This window comes from Populus euphratica, unplaced genomic scaffold (assembly GCF_000495115.2).
Source record: "Populus euphratica unplaced genomic scaffold, PopEup_1.0 scaffold345.1, whole genome shotgun sequence".
Lineage (NCBI taxonomy): Eukaryota > Viridiplantae > Streptophyta > Magnoliopsida > Malpighiales > Salicaceae > Populus > Populus euphratica.
The window spans coordinates 29,987-50,536 of NW_011500240.1; positions in this window are offsets into that span (position 1 = coordinate 29,987).

Consider the following 20,550-nt stretch of genomic DNA (forward strand, 5'->3'; position numbering starts at 1 on the left):
TCTTCTTCTTTTGTTTTCTTCTTCCTTTTATTCTATTCCTACACGTGCATGAGAGTGTGGTCACGTCCATCAAGTGGTAGACTTTGTAGGGTATCCTCATCATTTTTAGAAAATATCGCTGAAGAAGATAATCAATCACTTCATAATGAGAATAATGAGAATAACCGCGCTAGAACACTTAGAGACCACAAGAAAAAGTGCACCATCATGCATACTTTTTCCTCCCGATGCATCTCATTTTAATTTTAAATCAGGTATTATTCAACTTTTACCTTCTTTTCATGGCTTAAATTTGGAAAATCCATACTTGCATTTAAGGGAATTTGAGGAGGTTTGCAACACATATAATAATTTAAATTGTAGCATGAACACCATCAAATTAAAGCTTTTTCCTTTTTCATTAAAAGATAAAGCTAAAACATGGCTACAAAATTTAAGACCAGGATCCATTCGTGCTTAGGATGAAATGTAACAACAGTTTTTAAAGAAGTTTTTCCCATCTCATAGAACAAACTCTTTCAAAAGACAAATCACCACTTTCACTCAAAAACCAGGAGAAACATTTTACCAATGTTGGGATAGGTATTGAGACATGCTTAGTACTTGCCCTCATCATGGTTTTGAAACATGGAGATTGGTTTCATATTTTTATGAAGGGTTAACACCTAGAGATAGGCAAATGGTTGAATTGATGTGCAATGGAACTTTTAAAGATAAAGACCCTGATGAAGCAATGGAGTACTTAGACTTGTTAGCTAAAAATGCTCAAAATTGGGACACCGCGGGTACTTATAAGGCACCGAGTAAAACTCAACCTCATACATCTAGTGGAGGTATGTACAACCTTAGGGAAGATTATGATCTTCAAGCCAAGTTTGCATCTTTAGCTAGAAAAGTCGAGGCACTAGAATTGAAAAAGAGTGGTCAATTAAAATCTGTTGAAAACATTATGTGTCAAATCTGTGAAACAAATGAACACTCAACCAACGATTGTCCAACCTTTGTGTCAAATCTGTGAAACACATTGTGTGTCAAATCTGTGAAACAAATGAACACTCAACCAACGATTGTCCAACCTTGCCTTCTTTTAAGGAATGTCTCCATGAACAAGCCCACGCTTTAAACAGTTTCCAAAGGGCCAATCACAACCCATACTCACAAACATACAACCCTGGTTGGAGAAATCACCCAAATTTCAGTTGGAAGAGTGAGAACGAGAATGCACAAACTTCACAACCACCATTTCAAGCACACCATAATTTCTAAAATTCTCATGGATATGCACCTCCTTATGCTCCACCTCCTAGAAGAAATCTTGAGGAAACATTGCATGCATTCATTGAAAAGCAAGAGACAATCAATACTCAACTTGCTCAAAACATGACAGATTTTAAAGATACTCTTGCAAAATTAACATCTGCTTTCAGTTTCCAAGAGAAAGGTAAGTTTCCATCTCAACCACAATAAAATCCCAAGGGGCAATACAATGCAAATGCAAGTAGTTTCGGAAGCCAACACATGGATCAAGTCAAGTTAGTCACTACTCTACGCAATGGTAAGGTTATTGAAAAACCCTCTCTTGAACCTTATGAGGAAGATGATGAGTCAATCTCTGAGGGTAAGGAAGGGGTTGAATCTGAAAATTGCAAAGAAACGACTGATTCACCACCAACACTTCCATTTCCTCATGCCATGACCAAACAAAGGAAAGTCAATCACAACTCTGAAATTTTTGAAATTTTCAAACAGGTAAGGATCAATATACCTTTGCTGGATGCTATTAAACATGTTCCTTCCTATGCTAAATTTTTGAAAGATCTATGCACTGTGAAGAGGAAACTGAATGTGAAAAAGAAAGCCTTTTTAACATAACAAGTAAGTGTCATTGTTCAGAATAATAATGCTTTGAAATATAAAGACCATGGTTCTCCTACAGTTTCTTGCTTTATTGGAGAGCATAAAATTGAAAGAGCCTTACTTGATCTTTGTGCTAGTGTGAATTTACTTCCATATTCAGTTTTTCAGAGTCTCAATCTAGGTGAGTTAAAACCAACTTCTATATCTCTTTTACTTGCCGATAGATCTATAAAAGTGCCGAGAGGAATAATTGAAGATGTGTTAGTACAAGTCGATAAATTCATTTATCCTGTGGATTTTATTGTCTTGGACACAGAACCTATTGAAGCATGTAATTCATTTCCTGTTATTTTAGGACGTCCATTTCTTGCAACCTCTAACGCATTGATTAATTGTAGGAATGGACTGATGAAGCTATCATTTGGAAACATGACATTGGAGATGAATATTTTGAACATTTGCAAGCAACCTGGAGATGATAATGATTTACAAGAAGTAGATCATATTGACGAATTAGTTTATGATCAACTTGAATCTACTTTCAGTAAAAATGAGTTGGATGAATCTGAAGATTTGCAAATGATTTATTCTAAGGAAGAAATCACGATCAAACAAGCACTGAAAATGTTGATGCGAATCTTTTGTCAACAGTGACAACAGATTCAACATCTGACATCACACCAATCGATGATTACTTTCCTAACGAATCCTTACTTTCTCTTAGTCCAATGCCTTGGTATGATAAAAATATCAATTTTCTTGCTTTAGGAGATTTGCCAGCTGATTGGAGTACCCAAGACAAAGAAAAGTTTTTGAACGAAGTGAAGAGTTTTTATTGTGATGACCCTAACTTATTCAAATATTGTCCTAATCAAATATTTCAAAGATTCATTCCCGACAATGAGGTAAGTAGTGTATTAAATTTTATCATTCTGAAGCATGAGTGTCATTAAACTTTGTCATTCTGAAGCATGTGGAAGTTATTTCTCGTCAAAAAAGACAGCTACAAAAATCTTTCAAAATGGATTTTATTGGCCCACCATGTTCAAGGACATGTATGCATTCTGCAAAACTTGTGAAAGTTGTAAAAAGATTGATACTAGTCAAAAAGTTTTGTTTTATAATTCTCAACTCTATTCATTACCTAGAGAGCTAAGATCAAGATGGAGCAATCCTTATGGGGCCTATGATATTGAGAATTCAATGAATGACAATGATTTTAAGGAAAATGGACATCGTTTGAAAGCTTTGATAATTTTCCTAGTGAAAATGAATCAACTGGTTTAAATGATCTTGTAGATGAATGTTGATTATTTTGTTTTTTTTTCTCACATTATTTTTGCATTTCTTTTTGAGTGATTTTTGCTAGTTTCTCTCTCCCCGGTCAAGTGGCAAATAACGGTACTCCGTGACTTAAGTTGGTTCTTTCAGTTTCCCACAATAACTGATATCTATGTATATATTTGTGCAATTCTTTGAATCTCTCTTCCAATTCTCATTTGAAAATGGACACTAATCTTGAAAAATTGAAAAAGTATTTTCCCGCTTTGCCTCAGAATACGATTACAAAAATTTACCGTGCTAGATGTGCAAGATTGAGATTGTTAATGAATCATGGAATTCCTGAAGATATTCGCTGGTTGATTGAAGCAAAGGTCCGATTATCAGGTGAGTCCTCTAACTCCTTCATTTCAGACATGCCTAGAATAGGTAAAAGGACTTTTGCAATGAAACGTCATGCAAAATGACTAAAAGTTTGTCATCGATGTGCTAGATGGACTTGTAATACACAATGTCATTCTTTAGGAATGGTATCTATAAACCGTGAAGATAAAATACAATTCATTAAGGATGGCCTGAGTAAGGAGTCTTTAGATAATCTTCTATTGACTCTTGAGACGCATCCTAGTGGAGATGTGCATCGTGCAATTCATGATTTATGGCCACTATTTTGACGTTATCAATGATGTTTTGGGCAGACAAGAGAAGATAAGGATTGTCACCAAGTCAAGAGTTGGCCACCCACTCATCAATTAGTCATCAAATCAATAGTTCCTAATTTTGGCCTATAAAAGGACGCATTTGCCATGCTTTTAGGCATCTTGGTTTCCAGATCAAGATCATGCTCTTGCTTTCTCTCTTTGTATTTTTTGTAATGTTTATGCTTTGCTTTCCTTAATATCAAGTTTATGCCTTTCATTTCCTTTCCTTTACTTAGGGAACTTTTATCTTATTTATGTTCTTATTTTGTTTATTTATTTTTCTTTCTTTCATTATGTCTAGCTAAGTTTATTATGTCAAGGTGAAAAGGATACACTAATGGTGTAAGAATAAGTATAGTGTAAACTTAATATGGACTTTAATGTTTGATACTAACATGTTTTGTATTTGTTATCTTATTCACTCTTTAATACTTTGCTTGTTAAATGACTAATCTTGATTTATGTTGTATAACACTTGGTAAAACAAATGCTTGGCACTTTCATTGCATATATTGTATGGTATAACCGACACCTAAGCTATGAAAGGAACTTGACTTGTTGTTAACATAAGTTATAATCATGAATGCGTGACGAGATTTACAAGTATTAGCATTAATCGAATAAGATGACTAATGTAATCATGTTAACAATATATAATCTAATTGGAACCTCCTTTGTGTGTGGTTTCCAATTGACTAATAAGAGTTTATACTGTACTTGTTTGACATACCATTAGTGGATCCTCTAACCTTGACATTTGTTATTATCATCGTTTAATCCTTACATTAATATTCCATCTCAAATTTCTCATCTTCTTCTTCTTCTTCTTCTTCTTCTTCTTCTTTATTATTATTATCATTATTATTACTACTACTACTACTATTACTACTACTACTATTACTATTAGTGTTATTATTGCTACTATTATTATTGTTACTATTATTATTGTTTATAATTTGTACAATTAACCTCCTTGTGATTCGACCCCGGTTTTGCCTGGTTATTTATTACTTTGACACTCCTGCACTTGGTAGAAGACATCAATCTTTTGGTCGTGTCAAGTTTTTGGCGCCGTTGTCGGGGAGGTAAGTTCTTGTACACATTATAGTATTTATTTTATTTTCTCTTTTCACTTTTATTGTATATAACTTTGTTTCTTTTGTTTTGTTTCTTCTTGTTTTTTGTTTCTTCTTCCTTTTATTCTATTCCTACACATGCATGAGAGTGTGGTCACGTGCATTAAGTGGTAGACTTTGTAGGGTATCCTCATCATTTTCTGAAAATATGGCCGAAGAAAATAATCAATCACTTCATAATGAGAATAATGAAAATAACCGTGTTAAAATACTTAGAGACCACATGAATCCCACAAGAACAAGTGCACCATCATCCATAGCTTTTCCTTCTAATGCATCTCATTTTAATTTTAAGCCAGACATTATTCAACTTTTACCTTCTTTAAATGGCTTAGATTTAGAAAATCCATACTTGCATTTAAGGGAATTTGAGGAGGCTGCAACACATATAATGATTCAAATTATAGCATGAACACCATCAGATTAAAGCTTTTTTCCTTTTTCATTAAAAGATAAAGCTAAAACATGGCTATAAAATTTGAGACCAAGATCCATTCGTGCTTGGGATGAAATGCAACAACAATTTTTAAAGAAGTTTTTTCCATCTCACAGAACAAACTCTTTCAAAAGAAAAATCACCACTTTCACTCAAAAACCAGGAGAAACATTTTACCAATGTTGGGATAGGTATCGAGACTTGCTTAATACTTGCCCTCATCATGGTTTTGAAACATGGAGATTGGTTTTATATTTTTTTAAAGGGTTAACACCTAGAGATAGGCAAATGGTTGAATTGATGTGCAATGAAACTTTTGAAGATAAAGACCGTGATGAAGCAATGGAGTACTTAGACTTAGCTCAAAATGCTCAAAATTGGGACACTGCAGCTACTTATGAGGCACCGAATAAAACTTAACCTCATACATCTAGTGGAGGTATGTATAATCTTAGAGAAGATCATGACCTCTAAGCCAAGTTTGCATCTTTAGCTAGAAAAGTTGAGGCACTAGAATTGAAAAAGAGTTGTCAATTAAAATCTGTTAAAAACATTGTGTGTCAAATATGTGAAACAAATGAACACTCAACTAGTAACTGTCCAACCTTGCCTTCTTTTAAGGAATGTCTCCATGAACAAGCCCATGCTTTAAACAGTTTTCAAAGGGTCAACCACAACCCACACTCCCAAACATACAACCCTGGTTGGAGAAATCACCCAAATTTCAGTTGGAAGAGTGAGAACAATAATGCACAAACTTCACAACCACCATTTCAAGCACACCACAATTTCCAAAATTCTCATAGATATACACCTCCTTATGCTGCACCTCCTAGAAGAAATCTTGAGGAAACTTTATATGCATTTATTGAAAAGCAAGAGACAATCAACACTTAACTTGCTCAAAACATAACAGATTTTAAAGATACTCTTGCAAAATTCACATCTACTCTTAGTTTTCAAGAGAAAGGTAAGTTTCGATCTCAACCACAATAAAATCTCAAGGGGCAATACAATGCAAATGCAAGTAGTCCTGGAACTCAACACATGAATCAAGTCAAATCAGTCATCACTCTTTGTAGTAGTAAGGTTATTCAAAAATCAATTCTTGAACCTGTGAGAAAGATGATGAGTCACTCTCTAAGGGTAAGGAAGGGGTTGAATCTGAACATTGCAAAGAAAAAACTGATTCCCCTCTAGCACTTCTATTTTCTCATGCCATGACGAATCAGGAAGAAATCAAGGATGAAAAAGGCACCGAAAATGTTGATGCAGATCTTTTATCAAAAGTGACAACAGATTCGACACCCAACATCACATCAATCGATGATTACTTTCTTGATGAATCTCTACTTTCTCTTAGTTTAATGCCTTGGTTTGCTAAAAATATTAATTTTCTTGCTTCAAGATTTTTGAGCAACGTGCAAAATTTTTATTGGGATTACCCTTACTTATTCAATTATTGTCTTGATCAAATATTTCAAAAATACATTCCCGACAATGAGGTAAGTAATTTCATTAAATTTTGTCACTCTAAGGCACGTAGGGATCATTTCTCGTTAAAAAAAAGGATTGTAGAAATCTTACAAAGCGGATTTTACTGGCCTGCCATATTCAAGGAATCACATGCATCCCGCAAAACCTGTGAAAATTGTCAAAAGGTGAGATTTATTTCAAAACACAGAGAGTCTTTAGATAATCTTCTATTGACTCTTAAGTTTCATCATAGTCGAGATAAGCATCATGCAATACATGATTTATGGCTCCATTTTCATAAAGAGCATAAGTCATGAATTGCATGATGCTTATTTCGACTATGATGAGACTTAAAAGTCAATGGAAGATTATCTAAAGACTCTCTGTGTTTTGAAATAAATCCCACCTTTTAACAAAGTTCACAAATTTTACGGAATGCATGTGATTCCTTGAATATGGTGGGCCGGTAAAATTCACTTTGTAAGATTTCTATAGTCCTTTTTTTTACAAGAAATGATCCCCACGTGCCTTAGAGTAACAAAATTTAATGACATTACTTACCTTATTATCAGGAATGCATCTTTGAAATATTTGATCAGGATAATAATTGAATAAGTAAGGGTCATCCCAATAAAACTTTTGCACGTTGCTAAAAAAATTTCTTTTGTCTTCGGTACTCTAATGAGCTGGCAAAAATTCTGAAGCAAGAAAAATGATATTTTTAGCAAACCAAGGCATTGAAATAAGAGAAAGTAGAGATTCATTAGGAAAGTAATTATTGATTGGTGTGGTGTCCGGTGCTGAATCTGTTGTCACTTTTGATGAAAGATCCGCATAATATTTTCGATGCCTTTTTCATCCTCGATTTCTTCCTGATTGGTCATGGTATGATGAAATGGAAGTGTTGGCGGGGAATCAGTCTTTTCTTTGTAATGTTCAAATTCAACGCCTTCCTTACCTTTAGAGATTGACTCATCAGCTTTCTTACAAGGTTCAATAATTGGTTTTTGAATAACCTTACCACTACAAAGAGTGATGACTTCCAAAACTACTTGCATTTGCATTGTATTGCCCCTTGAGATCTGCTGTGGTTGAGATGGAAACTTACCTTTCTCTTGAAAATTGAGAGCATATGTGAATTTTGCAAGAGTATCGTTAAAATTTGTTATGTTTTGAGCAAGTTGAGTGTTGATTGTCTCTTGCTTTTCAATAAATACATACAAAGTTTCCTCGAAATTTCTTGTAGGAGGTGGAGCATAAGAAGGTGCATATCGATGAGAATTTTGAAAATTATGGTGTGCTTGAAACTATAGTGGTGAAGTTTGTGCATTGTCACTCTTCCAACTGAAATTTTGATGATTTCACCAACCAAGATTGTATGTTTATGAGTATGGGTTATGATTGAGCCTTTGGAAACTATTTAAAGCATGAGTTTGTTCATGGAGACATTCCTTAAAAAAAAGCAAGGTTGAACAATCATTGTTTAAGTGTTCATTTGTTTCATAAATTTGACACACAATGTCTTCAACAGATTTTAATTCACCACTCTTTTTCAATTTTAGTGCCTCAACTTTTCTAGCTAAAGATGCAAACTTGGCTTGGAGGTCATGATCTTCCCTAAGGTTGTACATTCCTCCACTAGATGTATGAGGTTGAGTTTTACTCGGTGTCTCATAAGTACCCACGATGTCCTAATTTTGAGCATTTTCAACTAAAAAGTCTAAGTACTTCATTGCTTCATCAAGGTCTTTATCTTCAAAAGTTCCATTGCACATCAATTCAACCATTTGCCTATCTGTAGGTGTTAACCCTTCATAAAAATGTGAAACTAATCTCCATGTTTCAAAACCATGATGAGGGCAAGTATTAAGCAAGTCTCGATACCTATCCTAACATTGTTAAAATGTTTCTCCTAGTTCTTCAGTGAAAGTGGTGATTTATCTTTTGAAAGAGTTTGTTCTGTGATATAGAAAAAACTTCTTTAAAAACTGTTGTTGCATTTCATCCCAAACACGAATAGATCCTGGTCTCAAATTTTGTAGTCATTTAGCTTTATCTTTTAATGAAAAAGAAAAAAGCTTTAATCTGATGGTGTTCATGTTACAATTTAAGTTATCATAAGTGTTACAAACCTCCTCAAATTCCCTTAAATGCAAGTATGGATTTTCTAAATCTAAGCCATGAAAAGTAGATAAAAGTTGAATAATATCTAGCTTAAAATTAAAATGAGATGCATGAGGAGGAAAAACTATGCATGATGGTGCAATTGTTCTTGTGGGATTCATGTGGTCTCTAAGTGTTCTAACACCGTTATTCTCATTATTATCATTCTGAAGTGATTGGTTATTTTTTTTTGCCATATTTTTTGAAAATGATGGAGATACCCTACAAAGTCTACTACTTAATATATGTGACCACACTCTCATACACGTTGACACGACTAAAAGATTGATGTCTTCTTCTAAGTGCAGGAGTGTCGAAGTAATAAATAACCCAGCAAGACCGGGGTCGAACCACATGGAGGTTAATTGTACAAATTATAAACAACAATAATAGACAACAACAATAATAATAGTAGCAATAATAATACTAATAATACTACTACTAGTAGTAGTAATAGTAGTAGTAGTGGTAGTAGTAGTAATAATAATAATAATAAAGAAAGAGAAGAAGAAGAAGAAGATGAGAACTTGGATTAATGAGAAATTTGAGATGGAAAATTAACGTAAGGATTAAACAACGATAACAAACAATGTCAAGGTTAGAGAATTCACTAATGGTATGTCAAACAAGTATAGTATAAACTCTTATTATTCAATTGAAAACCACACACAAAGGAGGTTCCAATTAGATTATAGATTGTTAACATGATTACATTAGTCATCTTATTCGATTAATGCTAATACTTGTAAATCTCGTCAAGCATTCATGATTATAACTTATGTTAACAACAAATCAAGTTCCTTCCATAACTCAAGTGTCGGTTATACCATACAGTATGGGCTATGAAAGTGCCAAGCATTTGTTGTACCAATTGTTATACAACATAAATCAAGATTAGTCATTTAATAAGCAAAGTATTAAAGAGTGAACAAGATAACAAATATAAAACATGTTAGTATCAAACATTAAAGTCCATATTAAGTTTATACTATACTTATTCTTACACCATTAGTGCAACCTTTTCACCTTGACATAATAACCTTAGCTAGACATAATGAAAGAAAGAAAAATAAATAAACAAAATAAGAACATAAATAAGATAAAAGTTAACTAAGTAAATGAAAGGAAATGAAAGGCATAAACTTGATATTAATGAAAACAAAGTATAAACATTACAAAAAATACAAAGAGAGAAAGCAACAACATGATCTTGATCTGGAAACCAAGATGCCTAAATGCATGGCAAATGCCTCCTTTTATAGGCCAAAATTGGGAACTATTGATTTGATGACTAATTGATGAGTGGGTGGCTAACTCTTGACATGGTGACAATCCTTATCTTCTCTTGTCTACCCAAAATGTCATTAATAACGTCAAAATTGGAGCCACTCTAAAACATGAAAGTTGTAGGCAATTGTCTCAGCTTTCTTGTGTAAAAAATGCAGCTCATTTTGACTTCTAGAACTCCAGATATGGCCAAAATACTGAACAATGCTCGGGTGGAGGACAGATTCAGGCTTCTTTATTGTTGCTACAATGTGGACTTGAAAATGGCCTTTTTAGATCTTGGGCTCCATATGAAAGTTGTAGGCCTATGTCTTACCTTTCCATCCATATAAAGTAGACCTAAATCTGAGATCTTTAGCTCCAGATATGACCCAATTACCAAATAGTGTTTTAGTTTGGATTGCACCGACATCTCTTTTCTAAGTTTGGCCATCTCTTTATCCTTTCAATTTCAGTTCTTAAATTCATCAATCAATCCTTTCATTTATGTGATAGGCCTGCATTTAAAATGAACATTTACCATAAATTGAAGGTATCTTATATTATTAGATATATTATTATAAGACATGCTTTAGTTAAGGAGTTATTGATACTTCAAGTGCAAAATGATGATATAAAACCCAAGGAAGTTAACCTTAAACAATGCACAAACTTCACAACCACCATTTCAAGCACACCATAATTTCCAAAATTCTCATGGATATGTACCTCCTTATGCTCCACCTCCTAGAAGAAATCTTGAGGAAACATTGCATGCATTCATTGAAAAGCAAGAGACAATCAATACTCAACTTGCTTAAAACATGACAGATTTTAAAGATACTCCTGCAAAATTAACATTTGCTATCAGTTTCCAAGAGAAAGGTAAGTTTTCATCTCAACCACAACAAAATCCCAAGGGGCAATACAATGCAAATGCAAGTAGTTCCGGAAGCCAACACATGGATCAAGCCAAATCAGTCACTACTCTACGCAGTGGTAAGGTTATTGAAAAACCCTCTCTTGAACCTTATGATCAAGATGATGAGTCAATCTCTGAGGGTAAGGAAGGGGTTGAGTCTGAAAATTGCAAAGAAACGACTAATTCACCACCAGCACTTCCATTTCCTCATGCCATGACCAAACAAAGGAAAGTCAATCACAACTCTAAATTTTTTGAAATTTTCAAACAGGTAAGGATCAATTTACCTTTGCTGGATGCTATTAAACAGGTTCCTTCCTATGCTAAATTTTTGAAAGATCTATGCATTGTGAAGAGGAAACTGAATGTGAAAAAGAAAGCCTTTCTAGCCAAACAAGTAAGTGCTATTCTTCAAAACAATAATGCTTTGAAATATAAAGACTATTCTTCAGAACAATAATGCTTTGAAATATAAAGACCCTGGTTGTCCTACAATTTCTTGCTTTATTGGAGAGCATAAAATTGAAAGAGCATTACTTGATATCGGTGCTAGTGTGAATTTACTTCTATATTCAGTTTTTCAGAGTCTCAGTCTAGATGAGTTAAAACCAACATCTATAACTCTTTTACTTGCCACTATATCTCTTTTACTTGCCGATAGATCTGTAAAAGTGCCTAGAGGAATAGTCGAAGATGTGTTAGTACAAGTTGATAAATTCATTTATCTTGTTGATTTTATTGTCTTGGACACAAAACCTGTTGAAGCATGTAATTCATTTCCTGTTATTTTAGGATGTCTGTTTCTTGCAACTTCTAATGCATTGATTAATTGTAGGAATGGACTGATGAAGCTATCATTTGGAAACATGACGTTGGAGATGAATATCTTCAACATTTGCAAGCAACCTGGAGATGATAATGAGTTACAAGAAGTAGATCATATTGACGAATTAGTTTATGATCAACTTGAATCTACTTTAAGTAAAAATGAATTGGATGAATCTGAAGATTTGCAAATGATTTATTCTGAGGAAGAAATCACGGATGAAAAACGCATTGAAAATGTTGATGCGAATCTTTTGTCAAAAGTGACAACAGATTCGACATATGACATCACACCAATCGATGATTACTTTCCTAATGAATCCTTACTTTCTCTTAGTCCAATGCCTTGGTATGATAAAAATATCAATTTTCTTGCTTTAAAAGATTTGCCAGCTGATTGGAGTACCCAAGATAATGAAAAGTTTTTGAACGAAGTGAAGAGCTTTTATTGTGAAGTTTTTGAACGAAGTGAAGAGTTTTTATTGTGATGACCCTAACTTATTCAAATATTGTCCTGATCAAATATTTCAAAGATTCATTCCCAACAATGAGGTAAGTAGTGTCATTATACTTTGTCATTCTGAAGCATGTGGAAGTTATTTCTGGTAAAAAAAGACAGCTATAGAAATCTTTCAAAATAGATTTTATTGGCCCACCATGTTTAAGAACACACATGCATTCTACAAAACTTGTGAAAATTATCAAAAAGTTAACACTGGTAAAAAAGTTTTGTTTTATAATTCTCAACTCTATTCATTCCTAAAGAGCTAAGATCAAGATGGAACAATCCTTATAGGGCTTGTGATATTGAGAATTCAATGAATGACAATGTTTTTAAGGAAAATGGGCATCGTTTGAAAGCTTACTTTGATAATTTTCCTAGTGAAAATGAATCAACTGGTTTGAATGATCTTGTAGATAAAGGTTGATTATTTTGTTTTTCTTACATTGTTTTTGTGTTTCTTTTTGAGTGATTTTTGCTAGTTTCTCTCACCCTAGTCAAATGGCGGACAACGGTACTCCGCGACTTAAGTCGGTTCTTTCAGTTTCCCACAATAACTGATATCTATGTATATATTTGTGCAATTCTTTAAATCTCTCTTCCAATTCTCATTTGAAAATGGACACTAATTTTGAAAAATTGAAAAAGTATTTTCCCGCTCTGCCTTAGAATGCGATTACAAAAATTTACCGTGCTAGATGTGCAAGATTGAGATTGTTAATGAATCATGGAATTCCTAAAGATATTCGTTGGTTGATTGAAGCAAAGGTCCGATTATCAGATGAGTCCTCTAACTCCTTCATTTCACACATGCCTGGAACAGGTAAAAGCACTTTTGCAAAGAAACATCGTGCAAATCGACTGAAAGTCTGTCATCGATGTGCTAGATGGACTTGTAATACACAATGTCGTTCTTTAGGAATGGTATCTATAAACCATGAAGCTAGAATAGAATTCATTAAGGATGGCCTGAGTAAGGAGTCTTTAGATAATCTTCTATTGACTCTTGAGACGCATCCTAGTGGAGATGTGCATCGCGTAATTCATGATTTATGGCCACTATTTTATAAAGAACATGATCGACTTAGTCTTGGGAATCTGTCTAAAAAAGACCCTCTTTGTCAGTTTTTAAGAAAACTGGATGGAAAGCCTATCCCCGACCCATAGAGGGCGTTTAAGCCGTTCTTGGACGTAAAACCAAGGGAAGATGTGAGCCACAATCACAACTACCTGTACATACACATACTTTTTCAAAAGTAAACAAATAAATAAATAAAGAGAGAGAGAGAGCGAGAGTGTGTGTGAGACTCTAGCTGGCCTACATATAGGTGATATGATTGCCTTTCTAATTTCTCATCTATAAAAGCCTTTCTTCCTTCCTTTCATTTCTACTCAACCCATACATTCAACAAATACCCAAGTGTGTAGAAATGGCAAGTTCCTCAGGTCATCATATAAGAAATATTTGTGTTTTTGGTGGATCTAGTCTTGGGAAAGAAAATGAGTTTTTAGAATTAACAAATCATCTTGGTCAAGTGCTAGCTGAGAGAAAGATTCATTTAGTGTATGGGGGAGGCAGTCTTGGGTTAATGGGAGGTGTGTCAATAGCTGCATTTTTAGGAGGTAGTCAAGTTTTGGGGGTCGTCCCCGAAGCTTTAGCAAAAGGGGACATCATTGGAAAAACAATTGAAGAAGAACTTCAGGTCTCCACAATGTCAGCTCGAATAAATGCAATGTTTAACCGTGTTGATGCCTTCATTGCTTTACCAGGTGGTCTAGGCACATTGGAAGAGATCTTTCATATTTCCTCTTGGGCCCAACTGCACATTCACCATAAACCCATAGGTTTGTTAAATGTTAATGGTTATTATGATAAGTTGTCGTTTTTTCTTGATCATACTGTGGAACAGGAATTTCTAACATCTTCTACACGACAAATCATAATCTCTGCTGCTACTGCTGAACAATTGATTGACCAACTACAATCTTTCATTCCTGTAAATGATCCTTCTATGAGTCGCATAAATTGGTCAACTAAGGAAAGCCGTAAAAAGCTTAGATTGGATTTGAGCCTTCATTTATGAATCTTTGTGTCTTTTGGCTTTATTATTGTGTTTTGTTGTTACTTATATTTGTTTCAGGGTGTTTCAGGTTTGTCAGTGTTTGTTATGTCAGGTGATATCTTTTATACTCTATCTTTCTACCTTTAAACATTGAGGACAATGTCTCGTTTTAGTTGGGGGGAGAGGGTAGAGCTAAAAAAAAAAAACTAATTGTGTTTTCTATTTCATAAAGCATGTGCAAAATTGTTGTTACTATAATGACAGAGTAAGGAAAACTTTTTATGACTCTTGAGACGCATCTTAGTAACCATTCTTAACAAGGTCTATTGTAATACTTCTTGAAATATTCAGATTTACAAACTCTCGCATTGTTATCACTTAATTCTGCTCATATACTTATTTAACATGTATTCTTAAACCTTAATTTACACACACACACTTTAACATATGATTATGGGTTGCATATTGGATTATTACATTATTTATGTTCTTTTGTTAAAGGTAACAACAAAGGGAAAGGGATAGTATATAATTAAAAAAAAGAAAAAATAAAAAGAAAAAAAAGAAAAAAAATGATAATAATAAAAATGTAGATAAGTTTGGTTTCGCGGCCTCCCTAACCTAAGCAATTAAGCCCGAAGGGGTGTTTTAACACCTAATACCCTAAAGTCAACTGACTTGGGAGCTATTGGCCCAACGCTTGTTACATGGGTTGAGGAGAAAAGCTTAAGGGAATCAAATATTGCACTATCTACATATCAGTATCTGCGACCCGAGTTACTAAGCTCGTAGAGGTGTCTTAACACCTAATGCCCTAAGACCAACTGGTCTGGGAGACATTAGCTGAAAGCTCGTTACATGGGTTAAAGATGCATGGTGTTTTTAAATTATACGTATATATATTTAAAAAAAAGAAGAAAAAGAAAAAAAAAGACAAAAATAATAATCTCAACCCAAGGAAGTTAACCTTAAACATTAGAACATAAATTTTGTTTTCTTCTAAGAAAAGCCTCATAATTATATGTTGATACATTGAGCACAAAAGAAAGGTTTATGAATATCTTGTTAAGAGGTATTGAGCAGGTATATAAATTTAACGAGAGTTTGTTTATCTGGATAGATTAATGGAAGTTAAATGATGAATACCTTGCTCTGTGGAATTTGCAAATTGTTTTTCTATTTTAACACTTTGATTACTAGGGACTAGTAATAAGCTGGTTGGGGGGGTGTGATTAGTACATAAAAGTGTATTTTTATCAAGGTTTTATATCATCATTTTGCACTTGAAGTATCAATAACTCCTTAACTAAAGCATGTCTTATAATAATATATCTAATAATATAAGATTGAGGAAACATTGCACAAACTTGACAACAATGATAATACAAAGGAGGTTCAATTGAGATTATTATTTTTGTCTTTTTTTTTTCTTCTTCTTTTTTTAAATATATATACATATAACTTAAAACACCATGCATCTTTAACCCATGTAACGAGCTTTCGGCTAATGACTCTCAAACCAGTTGGTCTTAGGGCATTAGGTGTTGAGACACTCCTACGAGCTTAATAACTCGGGTCGCAGATACTGATATGTAGATAATACAATGTTTGATTCCCTTAAGCTTTTCTCCTCTACCCATGTAACAAGCGTTGGTCCAATAGCTCCCAAGTCAGTTGACTTTAGGGTATTAAGTGTTAAAACACCCCTTCGGGCTTAATTGCTTAGGTTAGGGAGGCTACGAAACCAAACTTATCTACATTTTTATTATTATCATTTTTTTTCTTTTTTTTTCCTTTTTTTTTAATTATATACAATCCATTTCCCTTAGTTGTTACCTTTAACAAAAGAACATAAATAATGTAATAATCCAATATGCAACCCACAATCATATGTTAAAATGTGTGTGTGTAAATTAAGGTTTAAAAATACATGTTAAATAAGTATATGAGCGGAATTAAGTGATAACAATGCGAGAGTTTGTAAACCTGAATATTTCAAGAAGTATTATGATAGACCTTATTAAGAATGATTACTAAGATGCGTCTCAAGAGTCACTTTAACAAAAGAGCTCCTTTACTCCGCCATCCTAGTAACAACAATGTTGCATATGCTTTATGAAATGGAAAATAATTTTTTTTTTTATCAACTACTACCCTCTCCCCCCAACCAAAACTAGACATTGTCCTCAATATTCTAAGGTAGAAAGATAGAGTATAAAAGATATCACCTGAAATAACGAACACTGAGAAACCTAAAACACACTGAAATAAATATAAGTAACAACAAAACACAATAATAAAACCAAAAGACACAAAGATTCACAAATAAAGGCTCAAATCTAATCTAAGCTTTTTACGGTTTTCCTATTTGACCAATTTATGAGACTCATGGAGGGATCAATTATAGGAATGAAGGATTGTAGTTGGTCAATTAATTGTTCAGCAGTAGCAGCAGAGATTATGATTTTTCATGCAGAAGATGTTAGAAATTCCTGTTCCACAGCATGATCAAGAAAAGACAACAACTTATCATAATAACCATTAACATTTAACAAACCTATGAGTTTATGGTGAATGTGCATCAACATTGTTAAACATTGCATTCATTCCAGCCGACATTGTGGAGACCTGAAGTTCCTCTCCAATTTTTTTTCCAATGATGTCCCCTTGTGCAAATGCTTCAGGGACGACCCCCAAAACTTGACTACCTCCTAAAAATACAGCTATTGACACACCTCCCATTAACCCAAGACTGCCTCCCCCATACACTAAATGAATCTTTCTCTCAGCTAGCACTTGACCAAGATGATTTGCTGATTCTAAAAACTCCTTTTCTTTCCCAGGACTAGATCCACCGAAAACACAAATATTTCTTATATGATGACGTGAGAAACTTGTCATTTCTACACACTTCTGTATTTGTTGAATGTATGGGTTGAGTAGAAATGAAAGGAAGGAAGAGAGGGTTTTATAGATAAGAAATTAGAAAGGCAATCATAACACCTATATGTAGGCCAGCTGGAGTCTCAAACTCTCTCTCTTTTTACTTATTTATTTATTTACTTTTGAAAAAGCAAATGTATAGGTAGTTGTGATTGTGGCTCACATCTTCCCTTGGTTTTACATCCAAGAATGGCTTAAACACCCTCTATGGGTCGGGGATAGGCTTCCTATCCAGTTTTCTTAAAAACTGGCAAACAGGGTCTTTTTTAGTCAGATTCCCAAGACTAAGTCGATCATGTTCTTTATGAAATAGTGGCCATAAATCATGAATTACACGATGCACATCTCCACTAGGATGTGTCTCAAGAGTCAATAGAAGATTATCTAAAGACTCCTTACTCAGGTCATCCTTAATGAATTGTATTTTATCTTCACGGTTTATAGATACCATTCCTAAAGAACGACATTGTGTATTACAAGTCCATCTAGCATATTAATGACAGACTTTCAGTCATTTTGCACGACGTTTCTTTGCAAAAGTGCTTTTACCTATTCCAGGCATGTGTGAAATAAAGGAGTTAGAGGACTCACTTGATAATCGGACCTTTGCTTCAATCAACCAGCGAATATCTTCAGGAATTCCATGATTGATTAACAATCTCAATCTTGCACATCTAGCATAGTAAATTTTTGTAATCGCATTCAAGAAAATACTTTTTTAAATTTTCAAGATTAGTGTCCATTTTCAAATGAGAATTGGAAGAGAGATTCAAAGAATTGCACAAATATATACATAAATATTAGTTATTGTGGGAAACTGAAAGAACCGACTTAAGTCGCGGAGTACCGTTGTCCGCCATTTGACCGGGATGAGAGAAACTAGCAAAAATCACTCAAAAAGAAACACAAAAACAATGCAAGAAAAACAAAATAATCAACCTTTATCTACAAGATCATTTAAACCAGTTGATTCATTTTCACTAGGAAAATTATCAAAGTAAGCTTTCAAACGATGTCCATTTTTCTTAAAATCATTGTCATTCATTGAATTCTCAATATCACAGGCCCTATAAAGATTGCTCCATCTTAATCTTAGCTCTATAGGGAATGCATAGAGTTGAGAATTATAAAACAAAACTTTTTGACCAGTATCAACTTTTTGCAGAATGCATGCTTGTCCTTGAACATGGTGGGCCAATAAAATCCATTTTGAAAGATTTTTGCAGCAGTCTTTTTTGACGAGAAATAACTTCCACATGCTTCAGAATGACAAAGTTTAATGACACTACGTACCTTATTGTCGGGAATGAATATTTGAAATATTTGATCAGGGCAATATTTGAATAAGTTAGGGTCATCATAATAAAAGCTCTTCACTTCGTTCAAAAACTTTTCTTTGTCTTGAGTACTCCAATCAGCTGGCAAATCTCCTAAAGCAAGAAAATTGATATTTTTATCATTCCAAGGTATTGGACTAAGAGAAAGTAAGGATTCGTTAGGAAAGTAATCATCAATTGGTGTGATGTCAGATGTCGAATCTGTTGTCACTTTTGACAAAAGATTCGCATCAACATTTTCAGTGCGTTTTTCATCCGTGATTTCTTCCTCAGAATAAATCATTTGCAAATCTTCAGATTCATCCAATTCATTTTTACTTAAAGTAGATTCAAGTTGATCATAACCTAATTCGTCAATATGATCTACTTCTTGTAAATCATTATCCTCTCCAGGTTGCTTGCAAATGTTGAAAATATTCATCTCCAACATCATGTTTCCAAATGATAGCTTCATCAGTCCATTCCTACAATTAATCAATGCATTAGAAGTTGCAAGAAACGGACGTCCTAAAATAACAGGAAATGAATTACATGCTTCAACAGGTTCTGTGTCCAAGACAATAAAATCAAAAGGATAAATGAATTTATCGACTTTGAATTTATCAACTTGTACTAACACATCTTCGACTATTCCTCTAGGCACTTTTACAGATCTATCGGCAAGTAAAAGAGTTATAGATGTTGGTTTTAACTCACCTAGACTGAGACTCTGAAAAACTGAATATAGAAGTAAATTCACACTAGCACCGAGATCAAGTAATGCTCTTTCAATTTTATGCTCTCCAATAAAGCAAGAAATTGTAGGACAACCAGGGTCTTTATATTTCAAAGCATTATTGTTCTGAAGAATAAAACTTACTTGTTCGGCTAGAAAGGCTTTCTTTTTCACATTCAGTTTCCTCTTCATAGTGCATAGATCTTTCAAAAATTTAGCATAGAAAGGAACCTGTTTAATAGCATCCAGCAAAGGTATATTGATCCTTACCTGTTTGAAAATTTCAAAAATTTTAGAGTTGTGATTGACTTTCCTTTTTGTGGTCATGGCATAAGGAAATGGAAGTGCTAGTGGTGAATTAGTCATTTCTTTGCAATTTTCAGATTCAACCCCTTCCTTACCCTCAGAGATTGACTCATCATCTTTCTCATAAGGTTCAAGAGAGAGTTTTTCAATAACCTTACCACTGCGTTGAGTAGTGACTGATTTGGCTTGATCTATGTGTTGGCTTTCGTAACTACTTGCATTTGCATTGTATTGCCCCTTGGGATTTTATTGTGGTTGAGATGGAAACTTACCTTTCTCTTGGAAACTGAGAGCATATGTTAATTTTGCAGGAGTATCTTTAAAATCTGTCATGTTTTGAGCAAGTTGAGTATTAATTGTCTCTTGCTTTTCAATGAATGCATGCAATGTTTCCTCAAGATTTCTTCTAGGAGGTGGAGTATGAGGAGGTACATATCCATGAGAATTTTGGAAATTATGGTGTGCTTGAAATGGTGGTTGTGATGTTTGTCCATTGTTGTTCTCACTCTTCCAACTGAAATTTGGGTGATTTCTCCAACCAGGGTTGTATGTTTAGGAGTATGGGTTATGGTTGACCCTTTGGAAACTGTTTAAAGCATGGGCGTGTTCATGGAGACATTC